Raw genomic sequence first — 16,547 nt, forward strand, 5'->3', positions numbered from 1 at the left:
TCTATTCTCTGACAGTATTCTCAACAAATACTATATTTGATGAACTTGTGTATTGTGGCATGTTTGTGAGTAGACACACTACACTGGGCTAACCGTCTCTTGATTTAATAATCCAATCTGGGCCGGGCGCGGTGGCTCAAGCCTGTAATCCCAGCACTTTGGGAGGCCGAGACGGGCGGATCACGAGGTCAGGAGATCAAGACCATCCTGGCTAACATGGTGAAACCCCGTCTCTACTAAAAAATACAAAAAAAACTAGCCGGGTGAAGTGGCGGGCGCCTGTAGTCCCAGCTACTGGGGAGGCTGAGGCAGGAGAATGGCGGGAACCCGGGAGGCGGAGCTTGCAGTGAGCTGAGATCCAGCGACAGAGCAAGACTCCGTCTAAAAAAAAAAAAAAATTAATCCAATCCGTTAAGAAATATTTCTGCCCACAACTCTGCGTAGAGCATCCTTGACCTCGTTGTTTCTCAGACTGTAAACAACAGGGTTCAGCAGGGGAGTGATGATGGTGTAGGTCACTGACAGAAGAAGGTCTTGTTCTGTAGAGTTTTCTGACTTGGGCTTGAGGTAGGCAATGGAGGAACAGCCACAGGGGACAATGACCACAGTGAGGTGGGAGGCACAGGTGGCAAAGGTCTTCTTCCAGCCCTCAGCTGAGGCAATTTTAAGGATGGAAGAGATGATGAGGACATAGGAGGTAAATATCAGGCCTATGGGCACAAAAATCACAAACTAACTTACATCATAATTTATTATCTCATCGATAGTGATATCAATGCAAGAAAGTTTCATGACTGGGTAAATGTCACAAAAGAAGTGGTCCACTACTGTGCCACAGAAGGGCAAATTGAACATGGCTGTCACATGGAGAACTGCAATAGACCAATGCCAAAGGACCCACACACCAGCTGGGCACATAGGCCCTTGCTCATGATGACAGGGTACCTCAGGGGCCTGCAGATGGCCACATAGAGGTCATAGCCCATTGCAGTAAGCAGGAAGCGATTATTAATGGCCAAGATAACAAAAAAGAACATTTGGCTTGCACAGCCTGCCAAGGAGATAGGCTGGTTATGAAAAATGAGGCTGCAAAGCATTCATGGCACAATAACCAGTGTGTACACCTTCTCTGAACTAGCCAACATGCTTAGGAAGAAACGCATGGGAGTGTGGAGATGATGGTCAATGCAGACGATAGTCACAATGATGATGTTACCAGCCAGAGTTAAAATGTAGACAGTTAGAAAAACCCCAAAGATGGTTATCTGATGCTTTCCCAAACTAGAGAATCCCAAGAAGATGAATTCTGTCACTTCTGTGAAGTTCTTTCTCTGCATTCTGATATATCAGTGTCTGAAAGCAATAAATGGAGTCAACAAGGAATAAATTCTCAACAGCAATCGGACTTTAAAACAAAGAACAAGGATAACTGTACTGAGACTGAATCCAATTTCCTTCTTTTTGATCATAATGCTCATTCAGGGTTCTTGCACATGAAGAGAGAAGCCTACTTGTGCCTCTTTGGGGCTGTATACATATGAACATTGTCATTGTAGAGCAAACTACTTTCTGTGCATGGAAACAGCTCCTGCCTACATGCTCACCTCACAGACATTATAGTGATGTTAGGAAGGGAAAAGGACAGCAAAGAGAAAGCCATGCTTTATATTTCAACCAATAATAATATCCACTCTTTAAACCCTCTTAACAAGGAGGACTCTGGTGAAGTGCATGTCAAGAAAACCATAAAGATGAAAGTTTAGTGGGAAAAAAAGATGTAGCAGTTTGAAATATTTGAAGACAGAAAACTTTGGGACATGGTCACTGGATTTCGTAACAGGGTCACTAACGAGCTTTTACATAGCATTTCAGTTGAATTATGAATATAGAAACTTGATTTTGGAGAGGTAATGTGGTCCAAATATGTTATTGTACTCTCAAAACAGAACAACTACAACACAGATTCTGCCATTATCTCTCCACTAAAATTGATCGTTCAAGTCCCTAAAGAAATCTTTTTTTTTCCCTGATTCTAGTAGGCCTTTTGAGTGAAGTTAGAAAGAGAGAGCTGTGACAGAAAACATTGTGTAGTTGCCACTGTCATGAAGGATTGGGACAGCTTGAGGTGTAGAAGAGACTCCGGAGTTGAGAGAGGAATCTGCAGCTATCTGTAGCCCAACTGGCTTAACTATTTTTAAAAATATGGTGAACAGACAATTTTGAGAAGCAGAGACACTGGTCCCTTTTGTCAAAAAGCAAGCACATATAAACTGTATGGAGAGCATACATCTGATCCTGTGGTTCTCTTTAGTGACTGTTCTCCCTTTATTTTCAGAAGCATTAAAACAGGCTTTCTTTCCCACTCTCCATAATTCCCTGCAATTGGCTTTGGCATGTTCATGCCCATGAGATTGTTTGCTCAAATGTCACCAAAGAATTCTCCATTGCTAAGGCCACTGGACTTTGCTTTATCTCGTTTTTCTCACACTTCGAACTCCTACCTCATGGAAACATTCTCTGACTTTGGTTTCCATGAAACCACACTGTTTTTCTCTCTTCCCAGCACTCATTTTGTTATCTTCCATGAATCTGCTCATTTTCCCTCTACCATAATTATGTATGCTCTTCTTTGGTCAATCCTTGACCCTTGTGTATGCAATTTCTATGATGATTGTTCTCAAATCTCTATTTTCATCACCAATCTTTTTCCCAAGTCTCCAACTTACCTCACTCTTGGCTTCTCTATTAGTGTTTCTTGCAATCATAATAAATTTCATATTTTTGAAAGTGAACTAAACATTAACCTTTCTTATACTCATAAAAAGCTCTGCATTTCCATTTTTCTGTCTTCTTTAATGACCTTGCCATTATACCTGTCCATTAATGGGTCAACATTTTGGAGCCATATCTATTTTGACATCACATTCAGTGGGCTTTTTCTTTAAAGTTGTGTCTCCTGTCTGTACAATTTCTGAATTCATAATGACCCACTTAAGACTAGGGTACCAAATCTTCTGCCAGAATAATAAAACATTTTCCCATTACAAAATTTATATGACTATGCAGAAGACCAAGAATGCTAAGACAATTTTAGGAAAGAAGTACAAAGTTAAAGAACTTACACTACTTCATTTGAAGGCTATGGTAATCAAGATAGTATGGTATTGATGCAAATGCAGGCAATAGAAAAAAACAGAGAGTCCAAAAGTAGACCCACATATATCTAGCCACTGATTTTTGATAAAGTGCGAAGGTATCTCAGTGACAGTATTTTCAACGAATGTTGCTAGAAAAAATGAATGTCTACATGGGAAAAATGAACCTCAAACCTTATCTCATATCACACACACACACACACACAAATTCTGGATGAATCACAGATATTTATATAAAAGATAAAGCTATAAAAATTCCAGAAAAAATAGAAATAAAATCTTCAATATCTTGAAATGAGCAAAGATTTCCTGGATATAAAACAAAAAGCATAACCCATAAAACAACAAAATCACAAACTGCACTTTATCAAAATCAAAAGCTTCTAATCTCCAAAAGACATCGTTAGAAAAATTAAAAGGCTTAGACAGGTGCAGTGGCTCATACCTGTAATCCCAGCACTTTGGGAGGCTGAGACAAACTAATCACTTGAGGCCATGAGTTCGACACTAGCCTGGCCAACATAGTAAAACCTCATCTCTACTAAAAATACAAAAATTAGCTGGTCTGGTGGCACACACCTGTAATCCCAGCTACTCAGGAGGCTGAGGCATGAGAATCACTTGAACCTGGGAGGTGGAGGTTGCAGTGAGCCAAGATTGTGCCACTGCCCTCCAGCCTGTGTGACAGAGTGAGACCACATCAAAAAGCAAAAAAGAAAAGAAAGAAAGAAAAGATAAATGAAAAGGAAAACCACAAGTAGGAGGAAATATGTACAATACATATGTCTAAAATTGTAACCAGCATATATAAAGTATTCTTATAACTCAATAATAAGACACATTTTTCATGGGCAAAATATTTGAAGAGATATTCCACAAAATTAAGATATAGAAATGTTCAGTAAGCACAGGAAAGAATGTTCAACATCATTAGCCATTAAAAAACTTGTAAAATAAAACCACAATGAGATACCACGACACACTCATTTGAATGGCTAACATTTAAAAGCCTAACAACAAAGAATTTTGGCAAGTAAGTAAAGAAGTTGAAACTTAAATATTGCTGGTGGAAATGTAAAACAGAATCAACAAGATAGAGAACAATTTGGCAGTTTTTTATAAAGTTAAATATGTACTTACTCCATCACTCAGTAAGTTTTTCTACATGTTGACACAATAGAAATGAAAACGTGTGTCCACATAGAGACAGGAATATGTAAATAACCCTATCAGCTTTCTTCCTAAATGTCAAAAAACTGCAAATAACCCAAACGTCCAAGATATAATACATCCATATAATGAAACACTGCTCAGCAATAAGAGGAACAAATTTCTAAGACTAACAGCAACATGGCTGAATCTTTAAAACAGTATGCTGAATCAAGTCAGACACAAAAGAGTTAATACGGTATGATTCTATTTATATGATACTCTAGAAATACAAATCTAATTTATACTGACAAAAAAAAAAAAGTGGTTGCCAGAATTGCTGGGGAATTGACCAAAAAAGAACACAAGGGAATTTATTGGAGTAAAAGAAATGTTATTGATTGTGAGGGTGGTAATATAGGTGTATACATTTGTCAAAACTCACCAAATTGTATACCAAAAAATTGGTAAACTTTTCTATGTTATAATTTAATTGTATTGCATTGTATTATATTATATCATGTAATATATTGTATTATACTTCATCAAAGTTAATTCATTTGGACATGAATAAGATTGTATCCCTATGAATCTGTTGCTACTAGACTTACCATCCTTTAGGTGGATTTATTATGATGGAAGAAACATTGGAATTGGCTGGGACTTGGGAAATCTGGAACCTGATCTGGAGTCTGTCAATGTCAAAACAAAACATGTGGTCTGGGGCAAATATGTCTCCATGGCCTCAAATGCCAAATAAGGAGCTTAAACAAGATTGTCTCTAAGTTCTAATATACTAATCATATAACACTTCTCTGGTCTGGTAAGAACACCTCTGCTGGGCTGATAAGGCCCTGCACTATCAGACTATTCTTACACAGCAAATCTGCCCTCTTCACTATCTCTTCTACTGCAAAAAAAGCGCCAACCTTCCCAGGGTCTAGGAACATTCCAATACCCATTGTCAAAGCTGTGCCTGTGTTCATATTTTTCTTCTTACCTGGGTTGTCCTCCACTCCCCATTGCCCACCAAGATTCCAAGTCCTCCATGCTTGGAAGCATATCCTTATCATTCACAGAACAATCTTAACATAAAATCCCCAAATGAAATCATATTCTTCTTATTTGCTTAAATACAGAATTTTTAAATGACCAAATTAGATCTATTTTTAATGGTTAAAAATTGTTTCTTAGGAGTATTTCAAGACTCAGCTCATTGCCTAGCATCTTCATGAAATCATCTCACAACAACCCTGTTCCTCACTTCTCTTTCTTTCACAAAGCCTATACCCAATGGTGTGCTGGAGGCAGTTTGCACCAGCTCACCAGAGAAGATTGCTACCATTCTTTCTCAGCTCCATATTCTGTAGTATCATTTGGGTAGATTAAGATCTGCTATAGAGAAATAGTGTTAACTCAGAAATCAACAATCAGTATCAGGACTATTTTTTTCTCCTGGAGAATTGGTTGTTAAAAATCTACCAACACACCACTGCCTTCTTCCTTGTACCATATGCTGTGGTCCAGTCCATGTTATCTTGCATTGTTGTCTGTTTTCTCCTGTGTGTCAGTCTTCTTTCCCAAATTAGATTGTAAACACTGTGAAAGAACATGCCAGGGCTAAATCTTCTCAGTCCTTCACATAATTCACTCAGAGAATCCTTCAACACACACTAGGTGATTGAAGAGTAGGAAGAATCCGGAATTCTTATTGTACTATAATTGGAACTCAATTTGCCAAGGAGACAGAGTTAGCTACCCATGAAAATAGTGGGACTCGCCAGCCTCCAGCTCCCAGCATGAGCGACACAGAAGACGGGTGATTTCTGCATTTTCCACTGAGGTACCGGGTTCATCTCACTGGGTCATGTCGGACAGTTGGTGCTGGTCTGAGGGTGCAGCCCGACCAGCGAGAACTGAAGCAAGGCAAGGCATCGCCTCACCTGGGAAGTGCAAAGGGGAAGGGAATTCCTTTTCCAACCCAAAGGAAATTGAGACACACAACACCTGGAATATCGGGTAACTCCCACCCTAATACTGCACTTTACCAAGGGTCTTAGCAACACCTGGCCCAGAGGGTCACACACCCACAGAGCCTCCCTCATTGCTAGCACAGCAGTCTGAGATCTAATTGCAAGGCGGCAGCTAGGCTGGAGGAGGGGTGCCCGCTGCTGCTGAAGCTTAAGTAAGTAAACAGAGCCACAGGAAAGCTCAAATTGGGTGGAGCCCACCACAGCTCAAGGAGACCTGCCTGCCTTTGTAGACTCCTCCTCTGGGGACAGGTCATAGTTAAACAAAAAGCAGCAGAAACCTCCACAGAGGTAAATGCTCGCATCTGACAGCTTTGAAGAGAACAGTGGATCTCCCAGCACGGAGGTTGAGATCTGAGAATGGACAGACTGCCTGCTCAGGTGGGTCCCTGACCCCTGAGTAGCCTAACTGGGAGGCATTCCCCACTAGGGGCAGAACGACACCTTACACCTCACCCGGCGGGGTACACCCTTGAGAAGAAGCTTCCAGAGCAAGAATCAGACAGCAACACTTGCTGTTCAGCAATATTCTATCTTCTCCAGCCTCCGCTGCTGATACCCAGGAAAACAGGGTCTGGAGTGGACCTTAAGCAATCTCCAACAGACCTACAGCTGAGAGTCCTGATTGTTAGAAGGAAAACTAACAAACAGAAAGGACACCCACACCAAATCCCCATCAGTACGTCACCATCATCAAAGACCAAAGGCAGATAAAGCCACAAAGATGGGCAAAAAGCAATGCAGAAAAGCTGGAAATTCAAAAAATCAGAGCTCCTCTCCCCCTCCAAAGGAATGCAGCTCATCGCCAGCAATGGAACAAAGCTGGATGGAGAATGACTTTGATGACTTGAGAGAAGAAAGCTTCAGTCGATCAAACTTCTCAGAGCTAAAGGAGGAACTATGAATGAAGCACAAAGAAACTAAAAACCTTGAAAAAAGATTTGATGAATGGCTAACTAGAATAACCAATGTAGAGAAGACCTTAAAAGATGGATAGAGATGAAAACCATTACACAAGAATTACGTGACAAATGCACAAGCTTCAGCAACCAACTCAATCATCTGGAAGAAAGAGTATCAGCGATTGAAGATCAAATGAATGAATGAAGCAAGAAGAGAAGTGTGGAGAGAAAAGAGTAAAAAGAAATGAACAAGGCCTCCAAGAAATATGGGATTATGTGAAAAGACCAAACCTACATCTGATTAGTGTGCCTGAAAGTGCTGGGGAAAATGGAACCAAGTTGGAAAACACACTGCAAGATATCATCCAGGAGAACTTCCCCAAACTAGTAAGGCAAGCCAACATACAAATTCAGGAAATACACAGAATGCTACAGAGATACTCCTTGAGAAGAGTAACACCAAGACACATAATTGCCAGATTCACCAAAGTTGAAATGAATGAAAAAATGTTCAGGGCAGCCAGAGAGATAGGTCCGGTTACACACAAAGGGAAGCCCATCAGATCTCTTGGCAGAAACTCTCCAAGCCAGAAGAGAGTGGGGGCCAATATTCAACATTCTTAAAAGAATTTTCAACCCAGAATTTCATATCCAGCCAAACTAAGTTTCATAAATGAAGGAGAAATAAAATCCTTTGCAGACAAGCAAATGCTTAGAGATTTTGTCACCACCAGGCCTGTCCTACAAGAGATCCTGAAGGAAGCAATAAATATGGAAAGGAACAACAGGTACCAGCCATTGCAAAAACATGTCAATATGTAAAGTCCATTGATGCTAGGAAGAAACTGCATCAACTAGCAAGCAAAATAACCAGCTAACATCAAAATGACAGGATCAATTCACACATAACAATATTAACCTTAAATGTAAATGGGATAAATGGTCCAATTAAAAGACACAGACTGGCAAATTGGATAAAGAGTCAAGACCCATCAGTTTGCTGTATTCAGGAGACCCATTTCATGTGCAGAGACACACATAGGCTCAAAATAAAGGGATGGAGGAAGATCTACCAAGCAAATGGAGAACAAAAAAAGGCAGGGGTTGCAATCCTAGTCTCTGATAAAACAGACTTTAAACCAACAAAGATCAAAAGAGACAAAGAAGGCCATTACATAATGACAAACAGATCAATTCAACAAGAAGAGCTAATTACCCTAAATATATATGCATCCAATACAGGAGCACCTAGATTCATAAAGCAAGTCCTTAGAGACTTACAAAGAGACTTAGACTCCCACACAATAATAATGGGAGACTTTAACACCCCACTGTCAACATTAGACAGATCAACGAGACAGAAAGCTAACAAGGATATCCAGGAATTGAACTCAATTCTGCACCAAGCGGAACTAATAGACATCTACTGAGCTCTACACCTCAAATCACAGAATATATATTCTTCTCAGCACCACATCACACTTATTCCAAAATTGACCACATAGATGGAAGTAAAGCACTCCTCAGCAAATGTAAAAAAACAGAAATTATAACAAACGGTCTCTCAGACCACAGTATAATCAAACTAGAACTCAGGACTAAGAAATTCAATCAAAACCGCTCAACTACATGGAAACTGAACAACCTGCTCCTGAATGACTACTGGGTAGATAACAAAATGAAGGCAGAAATAAAGATGTTCTTTGAAACCAATGAGAACAAAGATACAACACACCACAATCTCTGAGACACATTTAAAGCAGTGTGTAGAAGAAATTTATAGCACTAAATGCCCACAAGAGAAAGCTGAAAAGATCTAAAATTGACACCCTAACATCACAATTAAAAGAACTAGAGAAGCAAGAGCAAACACATTCAAAAGCTAGCAGAAGGCAAGAAATAACTAAGATCAGAGCAGAACTGAAGGAGATAGAGACACAAAAAAAACCCTCCAAAAAATCAATGAATCCAGCAGCTGGTTTTTTGAAAAGATCAACAAAATTGACAGACCACTAGTAAGACCAATAAAGAAGAAAAGAGAGAAGAATCAAATAGATGCAATAAAAAATGATAAAGAGGATATCACGACCGACTCCACAGAAATACAAACTACAATCAGAGAATACTATAAACACCTCTACGTGAATAAACTAGAAAACCTAGAAGAAATGGATAATTTCCTGGACACTTTAAACTCTCTCAAGACTAAACCAGGAAGAAGTTGAATCCCTGAAAAGACCAATAGTAGGCTCTGAAATTGAGGCAATAATTAATAGCCTACCAACCAAAAAAAGTCCAGGACCAGATGGATTCACAGCTGAATTCTATCAGAGGTACAAGGAGGAGTTGGTTCCATTCCTTCTGAAACTATTCCAATCAATTGAAAAAGAGGGAATCCTCCCTAACTCATTTTATGAGGCCAACATCATCCTGATACCAAAGCCTGACAGAGACACAACAAAAAAAGAGAATTTTAGACCAATATCCCTGATGAACATCGATGCAAAAATCCTCAATAAAATACTGGCAAACCAAATCCAGCAGCACATCAAAAAGCTTATCCACCATGATCAAGTGGGCTTCATCCCTGGGATGCAAGGCTGGTTCAACATATGCAAATCAATAAACGTAATCCAGCATATAAACAGAACTAAAGACAAAAACCATATGATTTTCTCAATAGATGCAGAAAAGGCCTTTGACAAAACTCAACAGTGCTTCGTGCTAAAAACTCTCAATAAATTCGGTGTTGATGGAACGTTTCTCAAAATAATAAGAGCTATTTATGACAAACCCACAGCTAATATCATACTGAATGGGCAAAAACTGGAAGCATTCCCTTTGAAAACTGGCACAAGACAGGGATGCCCTCTCTCACCATTCCTATTCAACATAGTGTTGGAAGTTCTGGCTAGGGCTATCAGGCAAGAGAAAGAAATCAAGGGTATTCAGCTAGGAAAAGAAGAAGGCAAACTGTCCCTGTTTGCATATGACATGATTGTATATTTAGAAAACCCCATCGTCTCAGCCCTAAATCTCCTTAGGCTAATAAGCAACTTCAGCAAAGTCTCAGGATACAAAATCAATGTGCAAAAATCACAAGCATTCTATTACACCAATAACAGACAAACAGAGAGCCAAATCATGAATGAACTTCCATTCACAATAGTTTCAAAGAGAATATAATACCTTGGAATCCAACTTACAAGGAATGTAAAGGACCTCTTCAAGGAGAACTACAAACCACTGCTCAGTGAAATCAAAGAGGACACAAACAAATGGAAGAACATACCATGCTCATGGATAGGAAGAATCAATATCGTGAAAATGGCCATACTGTCCAAGGTCATTTATAGATTCAATGCCATCCCCATCAAGCTACCAATGAGTTTCGTCACAGAATTGGAAAAAAACTGCTTTAAAGTTCATATGGAACGAAAAAAGAGCCTGCATTGCCAAAACAATCCTAAGTCAAGAGAACAAAGCTGGAGGCATCACGTTACCTGACTTCAAACTATACTACAAGGCTACAGTAACCAAAACAGCATGGTACTGGTACAAAAACAGAGATATAGACCAATGGAACAGAACAGAGTCCTCAGAAATAATACCACACATCTACAGCCATCTGATCTTTGACAAACCTGAGAGAAACAAGAAATGGGGAAAGGATTCCCTATTTAATAAATGGTGCTGGGAAAATTGGCTAGCCATAAGTAGAAAGCTGAAACTGGATCCTTTCCTTACTCCTTATACGAAGATTAATTCAAGATGGATTAGAGACTTAAATGTTAGGCCTAATACCATAAAAACCCTAGAAGAAAATCTAGGTAGTACCATTCAGGACATAGGCATGGGCAAGGACTTCATGTCGAAAATACCAAAAGCAACGGCAGCAAAAGCCAAAATTGACAAATGGGATCTCATTAAACTAAAGAGCTTCTGCAGAGCAAAAGAAACTACCATCACAGTGAACAGGCAACCTACACAATGGGAGAAAAATTTTGCAATCTACTCATCTGACAAAGGGCTAATATCCAGAACCTACAAAGAACTCAAATTTACAAGAAAAAAACAAACAACCCCATCAAAAAGTGGGCAAAGAATATGCACAGACATTTCTCAAAAGAAGACATTCATACAGCCAACAGACACATGAAAAAATGCTCATCATCACTAGCCATCAGAGAAATGCAAATCAAAACCACAATGAGATACCATCTCACACCAGTTAGAATGGCAATCATTAAAAAGTCAGGAAGCAACAGGTGCTGGAGAGGATGTGGAGAATAGGAACACTTTTACACTGTTGGTGGGACTGTAAACTAGTTCAACCATTGTGGAAAACAGTGTGGTGATTCCTCAAGGATCTAGAACTAGAAATACCATTTGACCCAGCCATCCCACTACTGGGGATATACCCAAAGGATTATAAGTCATTCTGCTCTAAAGACACATGCACACGTAGGTTTGTTGCTGCACTATTCACAATAGCAAAGACTTGGAACCAACCCAAATGTCCATCAATAATAGACTGGATTAAGAAAATGTGGCACATATACACCATGGAAAACTATGCAGCCATAAAAAAAGGATGAATTCATGTCCTTTGTAGGGACATGGATGAAGCTGGAAACCATCATTCTCAGCAAACTATCACAAGGACAGAAAAACCAAACACCGCATGTTCTCATTCATAGGTGGAAATTGAACAGTGAGATCACTTGGACACAGGAAGGGGATCATCACACACTGCGTCCTATTGTGGGGAGGGGGTACAGGGGAGGGATAGCATTAGGAGATATACCTAATGTAAATGACCAGTTAATGGGTGCAGCACACCAACATGGCACATGTATACATATGTAACAAACCTGCACGTTGTGCACATGTACCCTAGAACTTAAAGTATAATAAAAAAAAAAAAAGAAAGAAAGAAAAAGAAAAAGAAAAAGAAAAAAGAAGAATGGCGTGAACCCAGGAGGAGGAGCTTGTAGTGAGCCAAGATCACACCACTACACTCCAGCCTGGGCAACAGAGCACACTGTGTCTTTAAAAAAAAAAAAAAAATCATCTGGAACCAAAAAAGATCTCATATAGCAAAGGAAATCCTAAGCAAAAAGAACAAAGCTGGAGACATCACACTACCTGACTTCAAACTATACTACAAGGCTACAGTAACCAAAACAGCATGGTACTGGTACAAAAACAGACACATAGACCAGTGGAAGAGAATAGAGATTTCAGAAATAAGACTGCAAGTCTACAACCATTTGATCTTTGACAAACCTAACAAAAACAAGCAATGGGGAAAGCCTTCCCTATTTAATAAACGATGCTGTGAAAACTGGCTAGCCATATGCAGAAAATTTAAAGTAGACTCCTTCCTTACACCTTACACAAAAATTAACTCAAGATGGATTAAAGACTTAAATGTAAAACTCAAAACTATAAAAACCCTAGAAGAAAAGTTAGGTGATACCATTCAGGACATAGACACAGGCAAAGATTTTATGACAAAAACGTCAAAAGCAATTGCAACAAAAGCAAAAATTGACAAATGGGATCTAATTAAACTAAAAAGCTTCTACACAGCAAAAGAAACTATCATCAGAGTGAACAGACAACCTACAGGATGGGAGAAAATTTTTGAAATCTTTCCATATGACAAATATCTAATATCTAGAATCTACAAGGAACTTAAACAAATTTACAAGAAAAAAAAACAAACATATAAAGAGTTCTCAAAAGAAGACATTTATGCAGCCAGCAAACATATAAAAAAAGCTCAGTATCACTGATCATTAGAGAAATGCAAATGAAAATCACAATGAACTACCATCTCATGCCAGTCAGAATGGTGATTGTTAAAAAGTCAAGAAACAACAGAAGCTGGTGAAGCTGTGGAGAAACAGAAATGCTTTTACACTGATGGTGGGAATGTGAATTAGTTCAACCATGGTGGAAAATGGTGCGGTGATTCCTCAAAGACCTACAACCAGAAATACCATTTGACCCAGCAATCCCACCACTGGGTATATACCCAAAGGAATATACCTCATACTGAAGGAATATAAGTCAAATGAAAGAGATGTTCATTGCATGTATGTTCATTGCAGCACTGTTCACAATAGTAAAGACATTAAATCAGCCCAAATGATAGACTGGATAAAGAAAATGTGGTACATACATACCATAGAATACTACGCAGCTATAAAAATGAATGAGATCATGTCCTTTTCAGGGACATGGATGAAGCTGGAAGCCATCATTCTCAGCAGACTAACACAGGAACAGAAAACCAAAAACTGCATGTTCTCACTTATAAGTGGGAGCTGAACAATGAGAACATATGCACACAGGGAGAGAAACATCACACACTAAGGCCTGTTAGGGGATGGGGGGAGGAAGATCATCAGGATAAATAGCTAATGCATGTGAGTTTAATACGTAGGTGGTGGGTTGATAGGTATAGCAAACCACCATGGCACACATTTACCTATATAACAAACCTGCACATCCTGCACATGTATCCTAGAAATTAAAATTTAATTAAATTAAATTTTTAAAAAGATTGTAGACTAACCTCTGTAGTGTTTCCAAGGCAGAGGGCACTATGTGAGTAGGTAAAATTTGGTATTTTCCAAAGACATCAATTTGTTAGCTAATTCCATTTCAGCATATAGATTTTTGAGAAAATCATAGTCTGAGTATTAGCAGTTAGACTCTTTCTGGGAGACTTTTCATGGGATATGTCAAGTTTTTGGCATCCAGAGTTCCCTATATTTGCACAATGCCAACTCTCCTTGCCTGATGCAGTTCCTTTCTCCTGCATGTCACTCAAAGTTCTTCTCAGACAGTTGCAAATGATGTTTTAATTTTTCCATTTGACTTCTATTTATTTTTCTCTTTACTACATGTAAGTTATGGAATGATGTGAAGACTTGTAATTGCTTTTTATTCCATAAGACCATTCCATCAGCTTAAGATTGTGCATTTTTGATTTAGTGCACGTACACACCAGGATCATAATCAAGTAGTCATATCAACTGTGGCACCTGCTTCCATTCAGTACAGTTCAATGTCCTTAAACCTCCACAGCATTTCAATAAAAGTCAGAATAAGGAATTCTTGAGTTGTCCGCAAATCCTGTTCTACCTCATGTTTTCAATCCAGTAACCCCTAAATTCAGTCTTTCCTCAAGTTTATAGTGACCTTGATATCTTGCATAAACCTTAAGATCTTAGAAGTTATCTGAAGCATATTCATAAATCCTTTAGTTAATCTTCAGTTATCTCCATGGTCTTTGCCTTTCCCCTGTCCTATGTTTGTTTCAGCTCTTCTATCTGACAGAAGCGATGTCATCACTAATTCTTCCTCCCCCAACATTGTTTTTACATTTGTATTTTTTTAATTTCAAACTTATGAAAAAGTTGCAACTATAATACAAGTAACTCCTGCATACCCTGTTCCTGGATACATCAATTGTTTACTTTTTGTCTCATGTGCTTCATCATTTCTATCTCTAAATTACTTGAGAGTAAGTTGGAGTCATCATGCCCCTTTACTCTTAAATATGTCAGTGAGTGTTTCCTAGGAAAAAGGAAATTATCTTATATAAAAGGTGATCAAATTACAAAGACACTAAATCAAGAATCACTATCATACCTAAAAACTTAGTGTCGTATAACATAAATTAAGACATAAAGTTCAGTTTTCCACATCACAATTCCAATACATCCCCTTCTGATTTCTGCTTACCCTTTATTGCTTTCCCCCAAGGCCTTGAGAGAAACAATGACTTATTCCAGAAAAGAAAGAGTAGAACAATTACAGCCCCGTCACCTCACCTTTCCTTACCTCTTATTACCACTCCTTCCACCTGATCAAGAACATTGTTTCTGAGAAGGATAGTCTCCTCAGAGTGACTCATCACCAAATAGGAGTGTTCATTTAGAAGCTGTGAAAATGCTCATTCTCATTTTTTTTCCATGACCTAAATAATTTCTCTTACTTTCTCCTTGACTATGGCTCGTTTATCTTTCCAGGCAAGATTGAGTGCTATTTTTTCTCTTCAAATTTTCCTTTTTTATTTTTCTCAAACTTAAAGACAACTTCAAAGTACAGTAACTCCTTTTTAAACCATTAGAGAGTAAGTTGCTGACACAAAGGTCATCACCCTCAAATATCTTAGTATTTCCAACAAACAAGGATATTCTCCTTTGTAACTATGGAGCAATCATCAAATCAGAAAATAAACATTTATTAATTATTACTATGTAATCCTCAGATTCCCAGTCAATGTTTTTCCAAGTGTGTCAAACACTTTCTTTATAACCAAAAAAAAAAAAGCTAAAAACTCAAAGTTTTCATTTATTGTTATTAACTTCCTTAAAACTAGAAAAGTTCCTCAGTTTTTGTCTACCTTTCATTACCTGGACACTTCCAAAGATTACAGGCTGATTATTTTGTTGAATGTTCCTAAATTTTTATGTTTAGATATTTTCTTATGACTAGATTTATGTTACAAGTTGTTGGCAGGACAGAAGGAATGCTGTGTTTTTTTCATTGCATGCTATCAAGAGGCATGTGATTCTGAATTTTCCTATTTCTAATGACGTTTGCTTAATAACTTGATTAAGATTATATAAATCAAAAGATTCTCTCTTTTGAGGTCACTTTTTCTCTTTTAAATTTATAAATATTTTTCAGGAAGGTAGTTTGAAACTAAATATCCTGTTCTTCAAACTTTTTAATAATTTTTATCTATATCATTTTGGATTCATGGTTTACTATTTTATTTAATGATTTGTAGTTACCTTAATTACTTACATTAGTATTCAAATTATTGCAAGTGTGGTCAGTGGGATCTCCTTTAAGCTAGCTTTACTGTCTTTTCAACTTGTTTCCATTATCACTAATCATCAGGAAGGTGCAAATCAAAACCAAAATCATCTATCACCTCACATCTGTTAGAATGACTATTTAAAAAAAAAGATAACAAGTATTACCAAGGATGTGAGAAAGTTAAAACCCTTGTACAATGTCGGTGGAAATGTAAAATGGTGCAGTTGTTTTGAAAAATAGTAGGTTTGTTACAGGGAAGATTTTCAGAAAATTAAAATGGTACTACCACATGATCCACCAATCCCACTTCTGGGTATATATCCAAAGAATCCAGATCAGCATCTTGAAGAGATATCTGCATTCAGTGTTCATTGCAGCATTGTTTACAATAACCAAGATATGGAAACCATTTAAAACGTGTAGGACATTATGCTAAGTAAAATAAGTCATGATTTCACCTACAT

At 38.2% G+C, this 16,547-nt stretch overlaps 1 pseudogene; it reads right to left on the reverse strand.

Moving 5' to 3' along the window:
- Positions 1–411: 411 nt before the first annotated feature.
- Positions 412–1,337, reverse strand: LOC111543556 (annotated as a pseudogene).
- Positions 1,338–16,547: the final 15,210 nt, after the last annotated feature.

Source organism: Piliocolobus tephrosceles, chromosome 1 (assembly GCF_002776525.5).
Source record: "Piliocolobus tephrosceles isolate RC106 chromosome 1, ASM277652v3, whole genome shotgun sequence".
NCBI classification, from domain to species: Eukaryota; Metazoa; Chordata; class Mammalia; order Primates; family Cercopithecidae; genus Piliocolobus; species Piliocolobus tephrosceles.